We start from the raw sequence: 15730 nt of genomic DNA, 5'->3' as shown, positions 1-15730 counted from the left end.
CTCTTAGAAGGGACGCCCTGTATACACTGCCGGCCGCGGTGGTCTAGTGGTTCTAGGTGCGCAGTCCGGAACAGCGGGACTGCTACGGTCGCAGGTTCGAATCCTGCCTCGGGCATGGATGTGTGTGATGTCCTTAGGTTAGTTAGGTTTAAGTAGTTCTAAGTTCTAGGGGACTGATGACCACAGAAGTTAAGTCCCATATCGCTCAGAGACATTTGAACCTGTATACACTGCTTTGGCTTATCGCATTTATGATCTTGTTTTTGAATGAAAACAGTGTCATACCACACTGTATACGCTGTTTTGGCTTATCGTATTTATGATCTTGTCTTTGAATGCCCCACTGTCAACGTGGCAGTGACGTCGAAATTTTGTAAATGAATAAAGAAACGGGTGTTTGTCGAGGATGTTAATGAGACAGTGATACATTTATTGTGTCAAGATTTTAAACATGGCTGAAACAGCAACTGTTGAGATTCTTCACGGTAAATGATAGCAGCCAAACACTTGCAGGACAAAGATTTATTAAAATCCTTGACCAAGGGTTCGGTATATCTAAATATACATTCATCAGAAGTAAAATACACTAAAATCACATCCTGCAGTGAAGATACGACGCCTTTGGCACAATTGTTTTATGTATCTCCACTGCAGGATGTGATTTTAGTGTATTTTACTTCTGATGAAGGTATATTTAGATATACCGAAACCTTGGTCAAGGATTTTAATAAATCTTTTTCCTGCAACTGTTTGGCTGCTACCATTTACCGCGAACATTTATTGTAGGTAGAGATGGAGATCCAAATTACGCAAAATGAAATGCATCATATATTGAACATACTACAAGTATTATATTGCCACACTCTAACCTCAAATGGTATAGACATAGTGTTTGTTAAAATTTGGTGGTAATTGTTAATGTTAGTGAATACGGACCCTATAAATTTTTCATTTCGAAGACAGCTAGAGAGGCCATTGTCGACAGCTTAGAGTTAGCAAAATGGTTCAAATGGCTCTGAGCACTATGGGACTTAACAGCTCAGGTCATCAGTCCCCTAGAACTTAGCACTACTTAAACCAAACTAACCTAAGGACATCACACACATCCATGCCCGAGGCAGGATTCGAACCTGCGACCGTAGCGGTCGCGCGGTTCCAGACTGAAGCGCCTAGAATCGCTCTGACACTCCGGCAGGCTTAGAGTTATCAAGAAAATATGATGGACCGCAGCCTATTAAGTGAAAAGATGCACTTTAAAAAAGCTAACACTGTTTTTTCCTGAGTACTTTACACATACTGAACTGTAGTTTATTTATGTGAAAAAGTTTGACACTATAATATTATGCCCCCTAATTCGGCTTCAGGAAAAGTAAAGGTAGCAGAGAGGTAGTCCCCACGTTGTGCTTGATAACAGAAGCTAAAGAATACAGGCGAAATACTATACGTACAAGAATCGAGGGGGAACAATACGATTCGAAGACCAAGAATAAAATGCTCGGATTAAAAAGGGTGTAAGACAGCGATACAGTCTTTCGCCCCTATTGTTCAACCTGTATATCGAAAAAGCAAAGACGGAACTAAAAGAAAGATTCAAGAGCGGGATTAAAGTTCAGGGTGAAACGATATCAATGATAAGATTTGCTGATGACATTGCTATCGTCAGTAAAAGTGAAGAAGAATTACAGTATCAGTTGAATGGAACGACCATTGTGTAGGGTATGGATTGAGAATAAACTGAAGAAAAAAACTAAAGTAATGAGAAGTAGCTGAAATCAGAATAGCGAGAAACTTAATATCAAAATTGGTGGTCAGGAAACAGACGAAGTTAAGAAATTCTTCTACATTCGAAGCAAAATAGCCCCAACGAGCGAAGGAGGGCGACATAAAAAGCAGACTAGCACAGACAACGGGGGCCCTCCTGGCCAAGAGAACTCTGTTAATATCAGACATGCGTGTATGCCTGAACTTCAACAAGAAATTTATTGGAATGTACGTTTCGACCACAGCATTGTATGGTGGTGAAACATGGACTGTGGGAAAACCGGAACAGAAGAGAATCGAAGCGTCTGAGATTGTGATTTAAAGAATGTGGAAGATTAGGTGGACAGATAAGGTATGCAATGAGGAGGTTCTCCGCAGATTCGGCGAGGAAAGAAATGTACGGAAAACACTGACAAGAATAACGGACAGGATGATATGACATACGTTAAGACATCACGGAATGAAGATCCTGATTCGTTTCTAAAATATCTTTCCCCGCTTACACTCAATCTTAAGCTTTCTTTGTTGAAAATACTGTCAATTTAATGGAGTAGATAGAACAATTCTTTTTAGCTAAGCAGTATGCCATACGCATAGAAATGGTTAAGAAGTACGAGAAAATTATTTACTTGTAGCATTGTCCCTGACATTGTGCTTTGGGACTGTTTTCATCAAAAAAGCACATGGATACTAGAGCTAGCTGTAGAGGGTAATAGCTGTAGAGAAGTCAGAGATTAGAGTATATTCAGCAAATAATTGAGGACGTAGGGTGCAAGTGCTAACCTGAGATGAAGTGGTTGCAAAGGAGAGGAATTCGTGGCGGTGTGATAAACCTTTTGCATTTCTTTTATGTTTTCGTCTTCTTTAAAAGCAAAGAGAAAAGATAAAGCGGTAGCCCAGATTAGAGCATATCCCTACCGTCAGGTATTTTTGAGTTTCAGTTGTTAAAAAAACAGAGGAGTTTTTCTTGTACCAGTGGGAGGAAGGAAGGTTTCGCGCTCAGCTAGTGAATCAGTGAGACCGCTATTTTGGGGTCGCTATGAATAAGTGAGGAGTATGCATTTCATATGTGCACCGTTTAGAAAAATACAGTACTGTTTTATTAACAGAAAGGTCGTGTGAGTTGTTAATTCAAATAGTACGAGAATTACAAGAACTGAAGCCCACCTGTGTATTTTGGAAAAGCTCAATGGGAACACGGTCAAGATTTCTAAGGTGAACACGGCGACCAAACGTAGCAGTATAAAAAAGGAGAAAGAAACTACTTCCCCCCTGCAAAATAATATCAACTAATACGAACTTATTTCCAGGCATAGCTCAGCTTATTGTGCTTGTCATTCATGCCGAAAAATTAATCTCATTAATTCAATACATTTTAAAAAGCCACGCATTTCAACATTTTATTATCATTTATTCTATTATTTTATTATATTATAGCGGGCCATCTCAAATCAGTCAGAAGACTGATGACGCACTGCTGAAAAACAGGTAACGTTACTTTGTGAATGTTTTAGCGTTATTACTATAATATTTATTTCATTAATTATCATCAGCGCCTTTGGTCAGTCTGAAGACAGTCCCAAAGCACAATATTAGGGACGATGTTACTAGTAAATAATTTTCTATTACTTCTTAAGCATTTCTATGCGTATGACATATTGCTTAGCATTTATAGAACTGCAACCAAAATGTTACACAAGGTGTTATTGACAAATTAGAAAAAAAATGAATTAAAGTCTTTATGATCGCATTAGTTGTTTATTGTAGTTCATTCAAAGACCCACGACCAGCTTCACACCTTAAAGGTGCATCTTCAGGGGCATTTCTCCATAAAATAATTACAATATTTGCCCCAAAAAATCATAATTGCATTTTTAAAACCTTAAAAAAGAACTACGCCATGCTATTCTGTGGAGGTGTTATACGCCCACGTGTTAAATAAATGATTAAAAATCTTTCGTTACGAATGACATATTATTTGATACTGCTGTTCGTCAGTTTTTATATCAGTTACTTCCAAGTAATCACTTCATGCCTGATCAGAATTAAGTCGTTTCCAAGATGCAGCTATATACGAAAATGAGTGATCCCTCAACGGTCGACATCACACCAAACAGTTGTTAAACAGCGATGGCTGGTGTTCTAAATAAAATGAGTGGTAGCAGTGACAACTAAACGATTATTCTTGTTAGTATGTAGATTCCGTGAGACTCTAGCTTTGAAAATATGTCAACAACACATTCCCGAAGAGAGTAGGGGCAGATAAATACAAGAATTTTCGCACATTCTATAGCTCATGCATTCATGTTGCTGACCAGAATAATATATAAAGGAATACAAAACAAAATTCAGTAACTTTTAGAAGACGGTCAATTCACTTTTAGGAAAGTAAAGTCATTCGAAGGCAAGTCTTAAATTACGATGGATGATGAAAGCAAGACCTACAAAAATTATTGGCCTGTGAAAAGTATTCGACGACATAAAGTATTGCTAGATTTAAACCCTTAAAAAAATATAAACATAGACAAGGATGGATAATGTACAACTATAAAAAATCCAAGAGGAAACAATAAGAACGAAGGACAAGAAGAAAAATCCTCTAATTAGAAAGGCCGCAAGGCAGTCTTTCTCCTTAATCCTTAACATGTATTCGTATATCGAAGAAGCAATGAAGGAAATGAATCAAAAGAATCAGTTGTGAGATTCAAATTCTGGATGAAAGGATATTAGCCGACAGATTCACTGATGACATTACCATCCTGTGAGGTCGTGAGAAAGAATTACAAGAAGTGTTGGACTAAATGATATGTCTATTTAGCACACAAAACGAGTTACGGGCAAACCAAAGACAGACAAAAATTGAGGGGCAACAGCAACAGAGTGCCAACGAAATTAACATCGAACTGATGGATCACGTAGGGGCAAAGTGAAATTCGGCTATCTTGAAACCAAACAAGGAGCGAAACAAGAAGCATATAAGACGCAGGCTAACATGGACAAAGACCGCATTCCTCTCTATATGAAATCTAGTCGTGTCAGATATAATATGAGGAAGAAATTTCTCAGAAACAACTGGACTACAGCATTTTATGAAGTGGATAACTTTGGTAGACACAGAAAGTAAGAAAATAGGAACTTTTCACATGTAATGTTACAGAAAGACGGCGAATATTGCTAATAAGTGAGTAGGTCTTCAGAAGAATGAACAAGGTGGTAGGCAGGTATTGAGGCGTCAAGATATAATTTTCATGGTGCCAGAAGGAGTCTTAGAGGACGAAATCTGTAGAGGAAGATCAGAGATTGGACATTAAGCGGAGCTACTCTGACATGAATATGTTAGCACTGGAGAGGCGTTCGTAGTGGTCTATATTGAGCCAAACAAAAGACTGATGACAAATAATGCTGCATCATCTCACTCACACACTCAGACACACACACACACACACACACACACACACACACACACACACACACACACACATTGCTATGTTTTAGGAATATTACATTTTTCGTTATTACAAAACTTATACCACAGAACGTTTTCCGTGAGACAGGGTGTTCCCGTTACAAACTCCAAGAACAAACAGAGGGGAGTGAGTACATAATATTTTCGACGGTGTCAATTCAAGTGTGCAACGTGTCCTTGACTGTCGAAGGAAAGAGAAAAGTCTCAGAGTTGCTTGTCCTGGTATGCAATAGGGTAGACAGGATGGTGGGTACTACGTCAGTCGTACACATGATGTCACTTAACGCCTGCCTTGCTGTGAGATGATGCACCACCTCACATCTCACGTGGTGTTAGGAGATAACTCGACAGTCTATATGGTGAAAGATGTACAGGCCGATGAGGTCCAACCGGGTGGCCGCCGCAGCTGCCAGAATTAACTCCAATGGACCGTGTGGGGTCATATCTAAAGTTTAATGTAGGAGACTCCTGTAGAAACAGAGAAAGATCTGCTGACACGAGTTCTGGCCGCTGCAATAGAAACTGGAGAGACACGGCTGGGATGGAGTGTGTACACCAGGCCATGCTTCATAGGTCCAGTGACTGTAACAATGTTTGTGGTCGCCAGATCGAGCTGCCGTTGTAATGCATCAGTATGTTGGGTTTTTTATTTTGCAATAACGTTAGCAAGTAATGTTTTAATGTTAGTATAAACAAATGTGCTTCGGTGATAAATGGGTTTCGTTATGTTTCCTTTCGAACTGTAACCTAGTAACTGTAATGCGTCACGCCTATGTCAATTCCTGAAGCAGAAGCGGGTGTCTTAAACATATGAACTGGAACCGTCGTATAACGGAAACGGCACGTTTCCGGTCATGGGTTCCTATTCAAAATATTATGTACTCACAACCCTCTACAAGACCTACAAGTTTGAACGGGAATTTCCGAACACCTTGTATGTCCCGCCGGATGCTACTTAAATACACTCCTGGAAATGGAAAAAAGAACACATTGACACCGGTGTGTCAGACCCACCATACTTGCTCCGGACACTGCGAGAGGGCTGTACAAGCAATGATCACACGCACGGCACAGCGGACACACCAGGAACCGCGGTGTTGGCCGTCGAATGGCGCTAGCTGCGCAGCATTTGTGCACCGCCGCCGTCAGTGTCAGCCAGTTTGCCGTGGCATACGGAGCTCCATCGCAGTCTTTAACACTGGTAGCATGCCGCGACAGCGTGGACGTGAACCGTATGTGCAGTTGACGGACTTTAAGCGAGGGCGTATAGTGGGCATGCGGGAGGCCGGGTGGACGTACCGCCGAATTGCTCAACACGTGGGGCGTGAGGTCTCCACAGTACATCGATGTTGTCGCCAGTGGTCGGCGGAAGGTGCACGTGCCCGTCGACCTGGGACCGGACCGCAGTGACGCACGGATGCACGCCAAGACCGTAGGATCCTACGCAGTGCCGTAGGGGACCGCACCGCCACTTCCCAGCAAATTAGGGACACTGTTGCTCCTGGGGTATCGGCGAGGACCATTCGCAACCGTCTCCATGAAGCTGGGCTACGGTCCCGCACACCGTTAGGCCGTCTTCCGCTCACGCCCCAACATCGTGCAGCCCGCCTCCAGTGGTGTCGCGACAGGCGTGAATGGAGGGACGAATGGAGACGTGTCGTCTTCAGCGAGGAGAGTCGCTTCTGCCTTGGTGCCAATGATGGTCGTATGCGTGTTTGGCGCCGTGCAGGTGAGCGCCACAATCAAGACTGCATACGACCGAGGCACACAGGGCCAACACCCGGCATCATGGTGTGGGGAGTGATCTCCTACACTGGCCGTACACCACTGGTGATCGTCGATGGGACACTGAATAGTGCACGGTACATCCAAACCGTCATCGAACCCATCGTTCTACCATTCCTAGACCGGCAAGGGAACTTGCTGTTCCAACAGGACAATGCACGTCCGCGTGTATCCCGTGCCACCTAACGTGCTCTAGAAGGTGTAAGTCAACTACCCTGGCCAGCAAGATCTCCGGATCTGTCCCCCATTGAGCATGTTTGGGACTGGATGAAGCGTCGTCTCACGCGGTCTGCACGTCCAGCACGAACGCTGGTCCAACTGAGGCGCCAGGTGGAAATGGCATGGCAAGCCGTTCCACAGGACTATACCCAGCATCTCTACGATCGTCTCCATGGGAGAATAGCAGCCTGCATTGCTGCGAAAGGTGGATATACACTGTACTAGTGCCGACATTGTGCATGCTCTGTTGCCTGTGTCTATGTGCCTGTGGTTCTGTCAGTGTGATCATGTGATGTATCTGACCCCAGGAATGTGTCAATAAAGTTTCCCCTTCCTGGGACAATGAATTCACGGTGTTCTTATTTCAATTTCCAGGAGTGTACATTATCACCACCGGCCTACTATCTGTATAATCCCGGTCAGGCGGTAGCAGAGTCACCTGGCTAGGAAAGACTGCTAGTCAGACAAACCCATGGTTCGTTATCAGTGAGCATGCTGTCCGTGTGTGGAATGGACAAGACGCGCGAGTTTGACCGAAGACAAAGTGTGATGGCGCGGAGGCTCGGCAGGAGCGTTTCGGGAACTGCACTACTTGTTGGCTGTTCAAGGAGTGCTATGGTGAGTGTCTTTGACATGTGGCGAAACCAAGGCGAAACGACGTCCAGCCGCCATAGGGATGGGCAGCCAGCCCTCATTACGGATGTCGGACGTCGTAGGCTGGGCAGACAGGTAAAACAGGACAGACGGCAAACTGTTGCGGAACTGACATCAGACTTTAATGCTGGGCTGTCTGAACACACAGTTTGTCGAACACCCCTAATGATGGGCCTCCGCAGCTGACGATCCATGCATGTGCAAATGTTAACACCGCGACAACGGCAATTGTGACTTAAATGGGCATGTGACCATCGGCACTGGACTTTTGCGCAGTGGCAGAACGCTGCATGGTCCGATGAATCCCGATACCTTCTTCATCATACCGATGGGAGGGCGCGAATCCCTCGTCTTCCAGGATAACAGCTCCGTGACACCTGTACTGCGAGACGGATACAAGCTGGTGGTAGCTCCATTATCCTCTGTGGGACATTCACGTGGGCATCCATGAGTCCAGTCTTGAAACGCACCATAACGGCCAAGAAATATCGTACACAGGTTGCAGACCACGTACATCACTTCATGACGAACATGTTTCCCGACGGCAGTGGCATTTTTCAGCACGATAATGCACCATGTCACATGGCCAGAAGTGTTCGAGGAACACAGTGGCAAGTTACAATTGATGTACTGCCCGCCCCCCCCCCCCCCTCCCAATTCGTCAGGTCTGAACACATCTGTGATGTGATTGAACGTGGCGTTACAGCTCATCGCCTCCCTCACCGGAAGTTATGCCAATTACGTGATTTGCCTGTGCAGGTGTGGCGCCAACTCACTCCTGCGACCTACCAAGTCCTCATCGCTGCCTTGCCACGATGCGTCGCTGCTGTTATCTGTGCCAAAGATGGACATAACGGCTGTTAGGTAGCTGGTCTTAATGTCATAATGATCTGGGTGATCAGTGTGTGCTTCTCTCTAAACTCGTCGGCCAGTGTGGCCGTGCGGTTCTAGGCGCGTCAGTCTGGCACCGCGTGACCGTACGGTCGCAGGTTCGAATCCTCCCTCGGGCATGGATGTGTGTGATGTCCTTAGTTTAGTTATGCTTAAGTAGTTCTAAGTTCTAGGGGACTGATGACCACAGATGTTGAGTCCCACAGTGCTTAGAGCCATTTGAACCATTTTGAAACTTTCTAAACTTTCACGCCACGAAAAATAAACATTGTGCTCATGTAAGATGGTAGTCACTTTTCGAACACTTAGGAGTACATACTCATTTACGTTGAGAATTTTACTGCAGAAAAGAGGATGTGGTTAATATATCCTTAGCCGTAGGTGCAATTTGTGGTATCCTCCACGCTTATTCAAATTGCTCAAAGCACTATGGGGCTTAACATCTGAGGTTCAAAAATGGTTCAAATGCCTCTGATCACTATGGGACTTAACATCTGAGGTCATCAGACTCCTAGACTTAGAACTAATTAAACCTAACTAACCTAAGAACATCACACACATCCATGCCCAAGGCAGGATTCGAACCTGCGACCGTAGCAGTCACGCGGTTCCGGACTGAAGCGCCTAGAACCTCTCGGCCACCACCGCAGGCAATCATTTCTTCGTAATTACATTTCTAGAGTTACTTAACTATTCATTGTGCCTTCTTTACCGCCTGTACCCGCCCAGATAGATGAACGTGTTGAAGTGACTGCTTCCGGCGCTTCCGGGACGCGGGGGTATGATGTCTTCTGATCGAATACGCCCTGCGGATTAACGACGAGGGGTCGGCGCGCCAGCCAGCCGAGATGTGGTTTTTAGGGGGTTTCCCACATCGCCCTCGATGAATACTGGGCTGGTCCCCACATTCCACGTCAGATACAGGCTACATAAAAATGTAGAACAGTCTCTCACACTTGCACACAGAATTTGCTCTAAATGCAGACACATTGGGGTACACTGCCTCTGTCTTGGGGGGGTGGGTGATGGGCAGGGGGGTGGGGGGGGGACAGGGGAAGGGCGACTCGAAAGCAGACTAATGACTTTCTCTGTTTGGTCTGCTTAAACACTTACACTGCAGCAGCATCAGTATCCAAAGTGCTCCAACAGGTGTAAATCCAGTAAATTTACCGCCAGGTGCCGGCCAAGGAGATTGCGCCGCGCTGGGATGCCGCCCGGTCTGAGACGTCTTGTCGCGGTCCGCGGGGCTCCTCCCTGTCGGAGGTTCGACTCCTCCCTCTCTCGAGCATGGGTGTGTGTGTGTGTGTGTCGTCCTTAGCGTAAGTTAGTTTAAGTCCCATTAAATAGTGTGTAAGCTTAGGGACCGATGACCTCAGCAGTTTGATCCCATAAGACCTCACCACAAAATTTCAAGTTCCAAGGAGATTTCAGTGTCGTCGAAGCTTTCATTTTTATGTGTAAGAGGATACTGCTAAGATGTTATGTATGGAAAAGACGCTCTCTCAGTCAACAGAAAAGCTGACAATGATAGCGAAAGAATTAACAGCGTGAGAACTGAAATGACTCGAAAGAACTTTTTTTTTTCAACAACAATGTTTTTGCTATCTGAAGATAAATAATATCTGTAGGAATCAGTTTCATTATCGATTATTATCGTGACGTCAAAAATACTTGAAAGAGTAAAGAGGAAGAAAAAGTCCGCATCAAAAAACCAAAAGGGAAAACGCCGTTTCTCGTTGTGTCATCAGCGACTCTTCGCTACTAATCTGTCATTCTGATGACAGAAAGTGACAAGAAGGAGAGATACTTCTCGACAGGGCGAATAAGGCCGACAGGCGCGCAGATTAGCATAACGTGGCGTGTCGCGTCCTATACGCTTCTACCTGCCGGGAGAAACGGCGCGGCGAAGCAAATCATTTCGGTACGCTGCGCCGCTGATGACCTCAGCAGCGACACCGCTCTTCCTAGAAATTACGACGTCCTCGCAGACACATCTCTCCTCATACTTATTAACCTAAGTTGAAATAAACCTTTCCACGCAGAAAGAGTGACAAACATATTTCTTTTTGTTTCAGATTCCTGCTGTGGCCAGTTTCTCTGGCGCTGAATTTCGTCACATGGTTGGTACATTCATTCGCACTTTTTCTACGATATTTCTAACCTGTCTATTTCCCTGTAAAAGATATATGTGAAAGATATCTTTCTTTTCCACTATCACCCGATGTTTGCCTTCCTCATTTTTCTTCGTTCTGTTATGGAATCAAATTTAAAATAGATCTAGCATATATTTTTCCAGTTTCTGCTTGGCACTGATCTCATTAGCTCTCTACTTCCATACGACGACTCGTTTCAGCTGTTATGCAATTTTCGAATGACCCTACAGCATTAATGCTGGAACAATTTTTTGTATAGTGTAATAAATCTGTGGCTTACGTCTGTGTTAGCAATATGGTATTACTAAGTGTATTTTTCGGTTTTTGTATTGTTGAAGTTCGTCAGATCTTGACGTATGATGCTCTCTTTTTATTGGCAACTACACTACTCGCCATTAAAATTGCTACACCAAGAATAAATGCAGATGATAAACGGGTATTCATTGGACAAATATATTATACCAGAACTCACATGTGATTACATTTTCACACAATTTGGGTGCATAGATCTTGAGAAATCAGTACCCAGAACAACCACCTCTGGCCGTAATAACGGCCTTGATACGCCTGGGCATTGGGTCAAACATAGCTTGGATGGCGTGTACAGGTACAGCTGCCCATACAGCTTCAACACGATACCACAGTTCATCAAGAGTAGTGACTGGCGTATTGTGACGAGCCAGTTGCTCGGCCACCATTGACCAGACGTTTTCAATTGGTGAGAGATCTAGACAATGTGCTAGCCAGGGCAGCAGACGAACGTTTTCTGTATCCAGAAAGGCCCGTACAGGACATGCAACAGCCGGCCGCGGTGGTCTAGCGGTTCTGGCGCTGCAGTCCGGAACCGCGGGACTGCTACGGTCGCAGGTTCGAATCCTGCCTCGGGCATGGGTGTGTGTGATGTCCTTAGGTTAGTTAGGTTTAAATAGTTCTAAGTTCTAGGGGACTTATGACCTCAGATGTTGAGTCCCATAGTGCACAGAGCCAATTGAACCATTTTTTTTTTTTTTTTTGACATGCAACACGCGGTCGTGCATTATCCTGATGCAATGTAGGGTTTCGCAGGGATCGAATCAAGTGTAGAACCACGTCCACGTCCACAGTTCAAAGTGCCGTCAATGCGAACAAGAGGTGACCGAGACGTGTAACCAATGGCACCCCTACCATCACGCCGGGAGATGCGGCAGTATGGAGATGTGCGTTAACCGCGATGTCGCCAAACACGGATGCGACCATCATGATGCTGTAAACAGAACCTGGATTCGTCCGAAAAAATGACGTTTTGCCATTCGTGCACCCAGGTTCGTCGTCGAGTACACGGCCGCATGCGCTCCTGTCTGTTATGCAACGTCAAGGGTAACAGCAGCCATGGTCTCCGAGCTGATTGTCCATGCTGCTGCAAACGTTGTCGAACTGTTCGTGCAGATGGATGTTGTCTTGCAAATGTCCCCATCTGTTGACTCAGGGATCGAGACGTGGCTGCACAATCCGTTACAGCCATGCGGATAAGAAGCCTGTCATCTCGACTGCTAGTGATACGAGGCCGTTGGGATCCAGCACGGCGTTCCGTATTACCCTCCTGAGCCCACAGATTCCATATTCTGCTAACAGTCATTGGATCTCGACCAACGAAAGCAGCAATGTCGCGATACGATAAACCGCAGTCGCGACAGGCTACAATCCGACCTTTATCAAAATCGGAAACGTGATGGTACGCATTTCTCCTCCTTAAACGAGGCATCACAACAACTTTTCACAAGGCAACGCCGGTCAACTGCTGTTTGTGTATGAGAAATCGGTTGGAAGCTTTCCTCATGTCAGCACGTTGTAGGTGTCGCAACCGGCGCCAACCTTTTGTGTATGCTCTGAAAAGCTAATCATTTGCATATCACAGCATCCTCTTCCTGTCGGTTAAATTTCGCGTCTGTAGCACGTCATCTTCGTGGTTTAGCAATTTTAATGGCCAGTAGTGTGCTTTCGTTCGACATTAAAACTTATTTCAGAGTCCACTCCACTGCTGCATATATGTTGACAATGAGTTTACATTGCAAAATCTTATTACTCTATGTGTTCAGTGTATTATGCAAATACATAATTTGTGTTGAGATTCGTCCTGTTCTTAATTTACTTCCGTCCGCAGCTCGTGGTCGTGCGGTAGCGTTCTCGCTTCCCACGCCCGGGTTCCCGGGTTCGATTCCCGGTGGGTCAGGGATTTTCTCTGCCTCGTGATGACTGGGTGTTGTGTGATGTCCTTAGGTTAGTTAGGTTTCACTAGTTCTAAGTTCTAGGGGACTGATGACCATATATGTTAAGTCCCATAGTGCTCAGAGCAATTTGAACCATTTAATTTACTTCCTGGTATCGCGAGGCGCTGAATGAAGTCAATAAGATTTTTAAATCTCGTTTCTGCTCTAGTTTCGTTTATTCATCAAGAATTTACACTGATCAGCCAAAACATTATGACCACTGCCCAACGCAACGCTGGATGACGCCTGATGAAGTTGCGGGCTCGTGATGTGGCAGTCAAAGGAAGTAAGCGGAGCACGCTCATACGGGGGATCACCCTAACGAAGTTATGAGCTGCAAATCGGGAAATCTGTTGAGATAAGAGATTTTGATAAAGGGCAGATAACGCAGAGCCCCTGAACGATCATCTCGAAAACGGCGAAGCTGGTCGAACATTCGCCTGCTACGTGAGCATTTACGGAAAAATATAGAAGGACAGTGAAACTGCCAGTAGGCACTAAATGGTTGGCTGTCCACGATTCTTCACAGAACATGGTGTTCGGAGGCTTGTCTGCTCTGTAAAGTTGGATAGATGGTAATGTGTAGCTTATCTGCCGAAAGAGCACAATGCTGGTGCACGCACAAGTGTTTCGGAGTCCACCGTTCATCGTACATTGTTGAACATAGAGCTCCGCAGCTGACCACCCCTACGTACTGACATCCTGACCCAACCACGTCGTCAGTTACGATTGCAGTGGGCACAGGATCATCGGGATTCGACGTCGATCAGTGGAAACATGTCGGATTTTTGGGACAATTATATTTTTGTCACACTATGTCGCTGGTCGTTTCCACAAACGCCGTCGTATACGTCAGTGGAGTGGACCATGAGTGAAGTAAGTTTTCTGGTCAAACGAAAGTGGGTGCAAATAGAAACGTCAAGTTCTGACAAACTTCAAGAAAACTGAGAAACACTATCAGAAAAACAGTCCAGAACGCTACATTGTGACATCTAAAACGCAAAGCAAATTATGAAGGCTATTCGAAAAGTAACGTCCGACCGGTCGCGAAATGGAAACCAAAGTTAGACATTTGTTGTTGGTCTCGTTCTTGCTGGATCTTTTCCGGCCGCAGCGATGTCGGTTATTTCATGTTACACCAGGTTCCTCATATTCACGGTACACTCGTGAAATGGTCGTACGGAAAAGTCCCCGTTTCATCCCCACGTCGGAGATGCAGTGTCCCATCACTCGTGCGCCGACTATAACGCCACGTTCAAACTCACTTAAATCTTGATAACTTGCCATTGTAGCAGCAGTGACTGATCTAACAACTGCTCCAGACTTTTGTCTTATACGAGGTGCATTCAAGTTCTAAGGCCTCCGATTTTTTTTCTCTGGACTGGAAAGAGAAATATAAACATGCACATTGTTTTCAAATGTGGCCGCGTTCATTGTCAATACGTCCCAGAGATGGCAGCACCGTACGGCAGATGGAATTTTACCGCCAGCGGCGAGAATGAGAACTGTTTTAAATACTTAAAATGGCGACGTTTTCCTTACTTGAACAGCGTGCAATCATTCGTTTTCTGAATTTGCGTGGTGTGAAACCAATTGAAATTCATCGACAGTTGAAGGAGACATGTGGTGATGGAGTTATGGATGTGTCGAAAGTGCGTTCGTGGGTGCGACAGTTTAATGAAGGCAGAACATCGTGTGACAACAAACCGAAACAACCTCGGGCTCACACAAGCCGGTCTGACGACATGATCGAGAAACTGGAGAGAATTGTTTTGGGGGATCGCCGAATGACTGTTGAACAGATCGCCTCGAGAGTTGGCATTTCTGTGGGTTCTGTGTACACAATCCTGCTTGACGACCTGAAAATGTGAAAAGTGTCATCCAGGTGGGTGCCACGAATGCTGACGGACGACCACATGGCTGCCCGTGTGGCATGTTGCCAAGCAATGTTGACGCGCAACGACAGCATGAATGGGACTTTCTTTTCGTCGGTTGTGACAATGGATGAGATGTGGATGCCATTTTTCAATCCAGAAACAAAGCGCCAGTCAGCTCAATGGAAGCACACAGATTCACCGCCACCAAAAAATTTCGGGTAACCGCCAGTGCTGAAAAAATGATGGTGTCCATGTTCTGGGACAGCGAGGGCGTAATCCTTATCCATTGCGTTCCAAAGGGCACTACGGTAACAGGTGCATCCTACGAAAATGTTTTGAAGAACAAATTCCTTCCTGCACTGCAACAAAAACGTCCGGGAAGGGCTGCGCGTGTGCTGCTTCACCAAGACAACGCACCCGCACATCGAGCTAACGTTACGCAACAGTTTTTTCGTGATGATAACTTTGAAGTGATTCCTCATGCTCCCTACTCACCTGACCTGGCTCCTAGTGACTTTTGGCTTTTTCCAACAATGAAAGACACTCTCCGTGGCCGCACATTCACCAGCTGTGCTGCTATTGCCTCAGCGATTTTCCAGTGGTCAAAACAGACTCCTAAAGAAGCCTTCGCCGCTGCCATGGAATCATGGCGTCAGCGTTGTGAAAAATGTGTACGTC

General features: G+C 45.2%; 1 long non-coding RNA gene across 1 annotated transcript in view; it reads left to right on the top strand.

Moving 5' to 3' along the window:
- The window catches only part of LOC126101030 (uncharacterized), a 676417-nt gene that overhangs the window by 455741 nt on the left and 204946 nt on the right, over window positions 1-15730 (top strand). The window contains exon 4 of the long non-coding RNA XR_007522246.1: window positions 10852-10896. This is a non-coding gene — a long non-coding RNA (uncharacterized LOC126101030). The remainder of the gene's footprint in view (window positions 1-10851; window positions 10897-15730) is intronic.

This window comes from Schistocerca cancellata, chromosome 9 (assembly GCF_023864275.1).
Source record: "Schistocerca cancellata isolate TAMUIC-IGC-003103 chromosome 9, iqSchCanc2.1, whole genome shotgun sequence".
Lineage (NCBI taxonomy): Eukaryota > Metazoa > Arthropoda > Insecta > Orthoptera > Acrididae > Schistocerca > Schistocerca cancellata.
The sequence above is the reverse complement of the archived record's forward strand: the minus strand, read 5'-3'. Positions and strand labels throughout refer to the sequence as shown.